This window comes from Oryza sativa, chromosome 6 (genome assembly GCF_034140825.1).
Source record: "Oryza sativa Japonica Group chromosome 6, ASM3414082v1".
In the NCBI taxonomy this organism is placed as follows: domain Eukaryota; kingdom Viridiplantae; phylum Streptophyta; class Magnoliopsida; order Poales; family Poaceae; genus Oryza; species Oryza sativa.
Window position 1 is genome coordinate 13,459,091 of NC_089040.1, and position 10,380 is coordinate 13,469,470.

General features: G+C 39.3%; 1 long non-coding RNA gene across 1 annotated transcript; it reads left to right on the forward strand.

Moving 5' to 3' along the window:
• The first annotated feature begins 6,986 nt into the window (after nt 1-6,986).
• Nucleotides 6,987-10,175, forward strand: LOC9268525 (uncharacterized). Its single transcript, XR_010742194.1, has 4 exons — nt 6,987-7,180; nt 7,513-7,584; nt 8,102-8,294; nt 8,389-10,175. It is a non-coding gene; the product is annotated as an uncharacterized lncRNA (long non-coding RNA).
• The last annotated feature ends 205 nt before the right edge of the window (nt 10,176-10,380 follow it).

Here is a 10,380-nt window from a genome sequence, read left to right on the forward strand (position 1 = left end):
CTGGTGGATGCCGGGAGGCCTGACACGATGGTGACCTCGCGGACACTGCCGACGCTGGCGCCGTCGCCCGCGGCGATCGAGCAGGTGCGGACTGCGGACGAAGATGCTCCATCACCGTGGTGGTGCCGGGCGGGAACATGTGGTGCGCCATCACCGCCAGCTCCAGCACCGCCCTCTCCTCCGTATTTCACCGCCCGGCCATCATTTCATCACCGGCGAGCTCCTCCTAGCCATCCAGCTAGCCAAATCGAATCCCTAGTGGCCCTAAATGCTTCCGCACCCATTGATTTGGCCGGAGTTCTTGCTATCGCAAAAGCCCCAAAATCAATCGAGCTCGGTCATGGCATCGACACATGGTGCCACGCGCCCCCGTCCCTCCACGCATCACTGCCGCCGGTGGATGGTCGCCGGAGTCCCGCCGCATCTCCCTTGACCGCTGCCGAGCCGCCCTTCCTTCGCCCCGGCCATGCCCAGCCACGCGCTGCCTTGCCTCTCGCACTGGCGAGAGGTAGAAGACAATCCCCAGCCTGACATGTGGGCCCAAGGGCATTTTTGACATTTCACGCGATTTCTCTCTCCTCCTCAATCGGAAATCATTATTTTAATCGGCATGATGTCCATTGGCAAATTACCGCGTTTATGGAGTGTTTTCCCCCAAAAGTGAGATTGGGAAGTGTCCTAGAGCTTAAAAACACGAAACGAAGTGTCCGGTAGCAAAATTTGCCTTATTTTAAAGTAATTTTTCTATATTTTTTTTAAAAATAAAATACATCATTTAACGGAAAGCATGTGAAAAAGAGACAAATCTTCTCGCCTTCCATCCTAAATGAACTCTGCCTAAGTTGAGATGATTAAAGTCCTGGCCACATGGCCCACACCTTAGCAAGCGTAAGAAAATCTTAGCACATTTTTTAGTCATTCACGCATATGTAAAACCTAATTTGTTAGAAGAGAATTTGGTCATAACTATAGCTATAACCAAATAGCTACTAAGTTGATCAAATTTGTCTAATCTTAGGCATGATAAACTGTGACAAATGTAGCTAGCAACCAACCACCCCGGATACATGTGTTGAGGTATTTGTCACATGGTTTCTCAGTCTATTTGTTTGGTTGTATTAATTAATCTATTAACTTAATAAAGTAATAAAAAAGAAAGCTAATGTTAGTATTATGGATAAAGCATACCTCCCATACATGGGTTCATATTGTATGAAAATACCATGTAAGTAATGTTATACGGGAAGGTATACTTAGTTAAGGAGATAAGAAATAGAAGGGTATTGTCTTCGAAGAAATATAAGGTGTCAGAGTTCAATCAGGAGAAGACCAGGTTTCCTCAGTTTGTACCTTGCGCGGGCTCTTCGAGTTCTACTTGGATAAGAAGACAATAATGGGTATAAATACAAGGGCCCATGAAGGGGATGGGCATCGAATCACAAGTCATAGCTAAAGCCACATTGAGAAACGATCCAGAGGAAGCCGAACCCCTAGTCACCAACTTCTACTCGTTTAGAAGTACTCAGCGGGTTCTACTCGGCAGATTAGAATAGTCCACATATTCTCCCATTGTGATATATGTGGTGCTTTTCCCACAAATATATATAAACTGGACTAATTTATTGCTCATGTCGATGATCCAAACTAGTATAAACCTTGTTTTCGTGATACGGTCTCGCGTAGATCTTGTACCAACGATCCGCTTACTCCAAGATACCATTGTCGTTATAACTCGTCGACAGCTACCATGTTCGCTTTCAAGACCAAGAAATTCACACATAAAAGATTCAAATAGATATACAATTTAAATATCTCAAATTCAGAATAAAAAATTAAAAGTAAAAGAAGAGTCTGTGTGTAGAAATATAATTTAAAAAATGAAACTTGGATAACAAAATTTAAAAAGAATTAATATTGAGATAGGAATCCATGTAGAACTACAATTTAGGTAAAAATCTACAATTTGGATTAAAAAATATTATAGAGAAAATAGTTTATGCAGAAGTACAATTTAGAAATATTTAAAATTCGAATTAAAATATAATAATATTAGGAGAAGTGGTCCACGTAGAAATACAATTTAGAAATATCTTAAACTCAAGTTAAAAATAAATATTATTGAGAAAATATTTCATGTGGCAATATAATTTAGAAATATATTAAATTTTGATTAAAATAAATAATACCGAGAGAAGAGTTCATTAGTTTGCTTATATTAATTGGAGGCTCTTCTATGAGCCCCACGTTAATCCCACGAGGTGAAAACAACAGGCAAATATCATGCTAATTAAAAATTCTTAGAATTCACAAGTTAATTGAAGAAAAAGAAAATATCCTCAAACTACATTAAAAATATAACTACATTAAAAATATAGCTACAATGGTATATCCGTGCGCTTACAGATGAACTCTGTAACCATAATATACCATGAGTATTTCTGCGCCATTGCTGGGAATTATATTTATAGTAATGTCGTTAAGAAATACCAACATTGATGTGTTCAATACACATGATAAGAATAAAAACTGAGATTTCGTGGTCTGCGAGTAAAACAATTACCACATTCCTCTCAATATAGCCATGATCCCGTAGCCACCGTATAGTAATATGTTTACTGATGTATTCAATATACAGTATAACAGTAAAGACTGATACTAAGAGTATTCTGTAGCACAAAATAGTTGTATGAATGAAAAACTTACAGGCTCAATCACACACAAGCGATATAATTACTCAGAGGTGAATCAAACTAGAAAAGAACCAAAAATGATGACCTCTCTGTTCTAGCTGCCACCCTTGGTTGTCAAACTGGAAGCTTGCCCTTCACATATCTGGGGCTTCCCCTTAGTTACAACAAGCCAAAAATTGCTGATTTTGGTCCTCTCATTGACAGAGTTGAAAGAAGGTTATCTCCAATTGCCAACTTCCTTAATTATGGGCAAAGATTGACATTTGTAAATTCGGTCCTCAGTTCCCTTCCCACTTACTACATGTGTACTCTCCAACTCCCAAAGAAGATTATTGAGCACATAGACAGAGCAAGAAGACATTGTCTTTGGAGAAAGTCAAATGAAAATTCAAATAGACCACAATCTCTTGCTGCTTGGAATCTGGTCTGTAAACCAAAGGACAAAGGAGGTCTGGGAATCATTGATTTACACTATCAAAACACCTCTCTTTTGATGAAACATCTTTACAAATTCTACAATGAGCAGGACTTACCTTGCGTGAAACTATGGAACAAATATTATCACAATGTTGATCTGCCTCCTCATGCATGCAAAGAAATTGGTTCGTTTTGGTGGAAGAATATCTTCAGACTGATTCCTCTCTTCAGAGCTGTCATCAAAATTAGGGTCAAAGGGGGTGATACTGTATTGTTTTGGAAAGACAATTGGCTTCCTCATGGACAGACTTTGGCAGACTCCCACAGCTCCTTATTTTTATTCTCCAATTCAAAGGACATATCCTGCTTCAGCTTCATTAGCAACCCTTCAGTACAAAATCACTTCAATCTACCGTTATCTTCTCAAGCTATGACTGAATGGAGATCTTTGGAAAACATCATTCAACATACCAGTCTGTCAAGCTCAAATGACTCTTGGGATTATCCTTGGGACGGCCTCTTCTCTCACTCAAAGAAGATCTATTCACTCTTCTTTGCTCATCTTCAACCAGCAGTGCCTCTCACTCACATTTGGAAAAGTAAATGCACCCTCAAGCTGAAAGTCTTTCTATGGTTACTTCTGATGTCTTGGCTCAACACTCTTGCAATGCTTCAGCATAAAAATCTTCTCTCAACTCCTAACATCAGCTGTGGAATGTGCAACTCAAATCAACCTGAAGATCTAACGCATCTCTTCTTCGCCTGTCCTTTTGCTGCTCAATGCTGGTCTTATCTGGGGATTCAATGGCATGGGAATCTGGAATTTATGAATATGATCTTGGTGGCGAAGCAAAACTTTGGTCTTTCTTTCTTTTATGAAGTTATTGCTGTAGCCTCTTGGAATATATGGCTGAGAAGAAATGATCTTATCTTTAACAACATCAGGCCATCTCTATCTCGTTGGAAATGTTTATTCAAAGAGGACTTTACTCTACTTTTGCATAGAGTAAATAGACAAGATATCCCCGCTTGGCAATCATGGATTGATCAACTGTAATTGATTCTCCCCCCCCCCTCTGTAAAGCTCTTTTGTAAATATTCTATATTTTTATTTATTATATCACAGTAGGACCTCTCCTGCTGTTATTCTGGTCAAAAAAAATCCATCTGGTGGCTTTGTTGGATCTTGCTATAAGGATGAAGAGCACGGTATGTGTCTTATAACTGGTAGTGGAGAGGGCAACCGGGTGGCGAGCAGTAGTTGACGATGGAATCATAGAAGGATGTAGCGGTGTGGTATATAGATGAACTCGACGTTGCGCAGTAGCAGCCATCCATCATCTAGCAAGCACGAAAAAAATGCAAAAACATTCTCGTTCATGTCAATAGAGATGACGAGCAAAAGAAAAATAGATAGCAAACAACCTCGATCACCGGCGGACTCCACCCTATCCTCTGTGGTCAGCCACATGGAGCATGATGTGCAAATGTAGGACCTGTGCAGCCCATCAAATGAGATCAGGTAATATTGGAGATTGCACGTTAATTTGATTTGCAAAAATCAAATTGGGGCTTCATGCATGAAGTTGAAGGAGAGTATTCAGATGCAAATCAGTGTCATTTCCTTACTTGCTTATTCTATCAATGTCGCCGACGTGGAGCAGCCGCTGGTTGTTCCTATTGGCCCAGGTGAACACCTCCTTGCTGGTTAAGGTGCGGCAGCGAGGCCCGAAGCAGTGCCTTCACCTCAACCACCGCCGGCCACCGCCATCAACCATCACGGTGTTGTCGTTCTCCTCCATGGTGTGTCGCGATCTATGGGCTGGGATGGTGGATCGATTTAGATCTGAAAAAAAAGGAAAAAATGAAGTGGGGGCGAGAGTGGTTGGTTGGATACGGGAAAATAAAATATATACTGGAAGCAGAGAAGTTGTTTTTATCGAAGTAAATCATTTACTCCGATAATGGTGGGAGCACGATGCGGGAGGTGGGGTGGGATCGGAAGCAGGAGAGTTGTTTTTATTATCGAAGTAAATCGTTTACTCGAATAAAGGTGGGTGGTTGAGGTGCGCGATAGGAGTAAATCGTTTACTCCGACAACGGTAGGAGTTAGGAGTAAATCGTTTACTCCGACAACGGTAGGAGTGGGATGACGGGACGTGGGGTGGGGTGGGCCTGGGCTGATGCATGTTTGGCGCTTGGAATATTAGGAGCGCGCTCCTATTAGTTCTATTTTTTTTATTTACATTATTTACATAATATTAAAGGATCCATCGCGTTTGACTCATGGAAATAAGGATTAGATATTGGTCAGTTTGTCAAGTTAGGCCAGAGTTTAAAGTTATGTTGCCATTTCAATATAATTTTGATAATAAAATGTGAAAGTATATAGCTATTATGTGGGGAAAAATTATGATGATGTTGGCTGCGCAAACTACGTGGGTCACCACCCTAGATTTTCATATTAAAAAATATTATATGTGGGTAAACATGGATAAGTTGTTTGCATATAATTGAGTTTTTTTAGTTGGAGATATAGTCACGTATATACTTTTACAATCGGGAGGATAACTATTTTTTTATGGGTTTGTTGTGTAGATCATGTAGCATACTCCCTCCGTCCCAAAAAAAGGCAAACCCTGGGTTTTTGTGTCCAACTTTGACTATCCGTTTTATATGAAATTTTTTTATAATTCGTATTTTCATTGTTGTTAGATGATAAAACATGATTAATATTTTATGCGTGACTTGTCTTTTTAATTTTTTTTATAGTTTTTTTAAATAAGACGGACGGTCAAACGTTGGGCACGGAAACCAGGTTTGTCTTTTTTTTTTGACCGGGGGAGTATGTATTTGTCATCCAACGCGACACACAAGCATAATACATGGTACTAGTAATTTTATCATATGTCATCACGTCTATAATGTCACTGGACACTGGGACATGTTATGGGCTGATTTCACCGTCAACATCTTCCTATGTCACGTCTGTTGCTCTCAACGACAATACATGTCTCCATACCACATCCTAGCTAATCAGTGACCCTTATCGGCTCATCCACTCACAATTGTTTACCACACTCAAGCTTTACGTCTCTATAATTACTGCAATATTCTTTGACAGCTTCGATTGACATCTCACCTTATGAAAGGTCTCCTGAGCAGTTCTTCCCCCCCCCCCCCCACCCCCCAAATATCCACATCTAGCATATTTATTTTCTTTCCAATCTATACTAATATAAAAAAGGAGGAGTTGCCCCCCTCCAATCCTACGTGCTAAATCATCCGAATTAATCTATACCGTCCATCCACGCGCAAGATTTCTCCACAGCACAATTTCACCGCCAAGGATTTCACGCGCGAAGACTTCGCTCCTCCTCCTCCACCCGCGGCTGCGAAAACATCGCTTCTCCTCTCTCGCTCATCCTCCTCCCCGCGTGTATTGAAGTTGCATCCTCACCGGAGCTCCTCCCTGCTGCAGCCGCTTCGCCGCATCCTGCTTCTTCCCCACCGCCGCGGCCATTCTCCTCGCTCGCTCCTCCTTCTCCCCACGTGTACTGAAGCCGCATCCTCGCCGGAGCAGCCGCTGCTGCCGCTGCCGGATACTGCTTCTTCCTCACCGCCACGGCCGGATCCGACCTCGGCCCCTTCTGCCGTCACCGACACCGCCGTGCACTCCGCCGCTGGCCGGCACCGAGGTCGGCCCTCTTCCCCATTTGCCACTTCATCATCATCAGATCGCCAATGTTGACCCTATTGTTGAAAGCCTATAGTACGAGTAAGTCCCTCAAATCCTGTGTCTTTTCTTAATCTTCTCCGTACGTGTGGAAATTTTGATATCTATGTCTGATGATCTTCGTTCTTAAGCCTTGGCTATGTTGGCTAAATATTCAAGAAACCTAGATAGTGACTGCTGATAGATTCATGTTATGTCCTGTCCGATGCTGAATCATGAGGGATTCTCCAAGAGGACAGGAAGCTGTCCTACAGAACCAGGCAGTCAAGTTGTAGAGATGGTGAAAAGTATGGAGAAGCTACAGTCAAGTTGCTTGCTGCTACATTATGACTAACAGGTGATTTTTCATCTGAATACCAATCCAGAAATATTGGGACAATCTGACTGAATAACTGCTAATTATAACCAACATTTTGATTTATTGGATGTTTTCATTAGTGGTATAGGTTTGCTTATATAATCTATGTGAATTTTCTGTAGGTGATTTCTTTGTATTTCTTTCAAACTTGATAATGTATTTGTCACCGTGAACAATGTGAATATTTTCCTTTACTGTTTGAGGCAAAGAATCATCCCTTTCTGCTACACAAAAATGTAAGCCTTTATTCTGCGCAAGGGCACAAGCACGATTTATGCATGATGGTTTGTTTTCTAATGCATGCATTGCAGGATCAATGGGTGCTTGCTGATAAAAGAATGCATATAAATAACAAATGGTCCAGCCTCCTACAACTGTCACTGGTAATATGCTTTCCTATAGCTGATATTTTCCTTCTTCGGTCATGTTCTGTTCTGCTCTGCTTTCCACACCTCTCCTCCCCCCACCAAAAAAAAAGTATGGAACATCATATGTAGAAACTTTCTTTCATTTCAAATGAAAATTAATTTAATTTTATATTTCTTTTCCTTTTTGCATGTTACTGATGGTAAGAGACTATGTTGCTAGATGTTCATAACCTGCAAAAATCATAAACCTAAATAATTGAAAGCAATATTTACTTCATGAATAATGCTATTGATACTATTTTTTTAGATTATACATAAAAATCTGTAATGTGGACCTTTTATACTTTGATAGTTCACAAATTCCACTATTGAATTGGTCATTAGTGGTTGTACTTGCTATAGGACATACATCAAGGAATATTGTTTATACTATTTTCCAACATAGCCAAAATACTTATGTGAATATCAAATCTGTTATGTTATACAGATAACAGAACAAATGATTAACCCTATTTTGGTTCCTTTTCTGCAGTACAGCATCAAAAAAGGAGATTATGATATCTGAAAACTTCAATCGCAAAGTTTGAAAAATAGAGTGCATCAAGTTTGCCATGGAGATGGCAACTACCAACCCATGGTCATGCGGACATCAAGAAGCGGACAACAAGAAACATCATAGGAGCACCTCACCATCACATGGCTATGAGCAAGAGGGGTCTGCAAGAGTAATCCACTGAACTTTGTTGAACTTGTAATTTTCATCTGCATGCTCTGGTTCTCTAATTGCTTTGAATTACTTATCATCCTTCAATAAACCAGCTGTTGTGAATTCCCAAAACAAAGTTGGATGCGCTAGACACCATCTGAAGTTGGTCAATGGCAACTCGAGAAATTGTATATATTTGGAACATTACCTTCCTCATTAGCTTTTTATTTCTTCAATTTCTTCTAGCAAATACAGGTATTATGAACAACAACTTTTTCATGATTCTAACCTCCAATAATCTGAAGTTCCCAGTTTGATTATATAATCTAGGAACCAAATCATGAAGCTGGCGACATTGGTAAGAGGTAATGGTCTAGATTAATCTATATTGAGCTACGGTTTGTATTTTGTTGTTGGGGTAAATTATGATGTCCTTTTATAAGAGAAAAGTTTAGTTGGTCAATGGCAGGTTCATCTCAGCAGTAAGCCAATAAACATACCGATGAACCTGAAAAAATTCCATATAAAAAACATTGCAGAGCAATTTTTGGAATGTTTCACGTCCAATCTGTATTCCCCCTCTATTCTTCTCATAAATTATCTTATGATGAGACATTGGCCTTTTTATTTAAGATCAAATTTATGAGACTATTCAATTGTGGCCTTATTTTTGCCATATATATAGGACAGCCATACGGGGCACCATGGTGTGTGCGTGTGATGGTGATTGTTTTTCTCCAGCTGCATTATGCATCTCTTTTCAAATCTTATGATAGGTGCTTGTGATGCCATCCAGCAAAACCACTGGTTATTTTGCTGGTATACTGATATTAGGCCCATAAATGATTTTTTTTTGCTTTTTTACATTCTTTGGTGATGAAGTTCATAGTTCTTTGTTCACTGTATTGAAGCTGCAATCTATGACATTAGAAAAAAGGTATGGTGATTGTTTCTATTTTTCAGTATGTGATTTTTCCAATGTTTTTCAATCTTTCCTATTTTTCAATTTGCCTATTTTTTACACATCTATACTCCTTTTGCATTATGCATCTCTCAATAGATGAGAGCCTTATTTTATTTTCCTTGCAAGAAATGCTGCTGATCAATTTAATTTTGTGTTATGCTACTGTAAGATGGCTTGATAGGAGTTTTGCAATACATACTGCACTACTGTAGGCACTGGCACAGTTTGAGAGCACAACATATAGAATTTCCTTATTTGTTTTGTAGTTTACAATGTGATGTTTATATCACAGGCTTGGTGTTTACTGGGTACTTGATGCTGGAAAACATTTATGACTTTATATATACTTCCTCAAACAATTTAAGATTCTCTTTCTTGATTTGTTTCTGCATGTAATGGTGAATTTCCTGATTACTAATAACTGTCATATGGCTTCATTTATTTGTCGGAGCTAACTGGGTTTGATTATTTGTGATCACCTTAAGTGTTGCTGCTTAAGCCAAAGGAAGAGGAAAAACTTTTATATAAGCATTTCATTTCATACAGGTTCCCTCATATTTTCTAGGTACCATTGCCACTCTAGAAAAGATTGGAAGGCCTTCTAGGCATCATTGATACTCCTGTCCAAAAGGTGTTTGACGAATTTGGAAGGCCTTCGTTGTTTGCTGCAGATAGACCAAACATGATTGCTTGAACAAAAAATAGATGGTTGTGGGAGAACATTCATCTTTACATTCTTTAGCTTTCCCTATTTTCTTAGTATCTTGTAGTACATGAAATTGCAATTCCTTTTACTTACTAGAAAGTAAATGTCGTGCATTTGCAACTTTGTTATACAACGAATATATCAACTGGGGTTTGTGAGCAATGTTTTGAAAATTAGATTATATCATGTAAGGATTTCATATCTTTTTTACCAAGATTATCTTATGAGTTTTTAGCCTGTGTTTTTTATTTAAATCTTGATGTTTTCATGCAGTCAATATTGACAAGAATGCCACCATCTTTTTTTTTTTGCCATGGATTTCATTGTTATGTTGTAATCTGGTGTGGAATATGGGAATGGCTACTTTGTACATTATGAATATACATGTACCTTTGTTGGCTAGAAGGTAGTGTGATTCACCAGAAAGGATTTTAT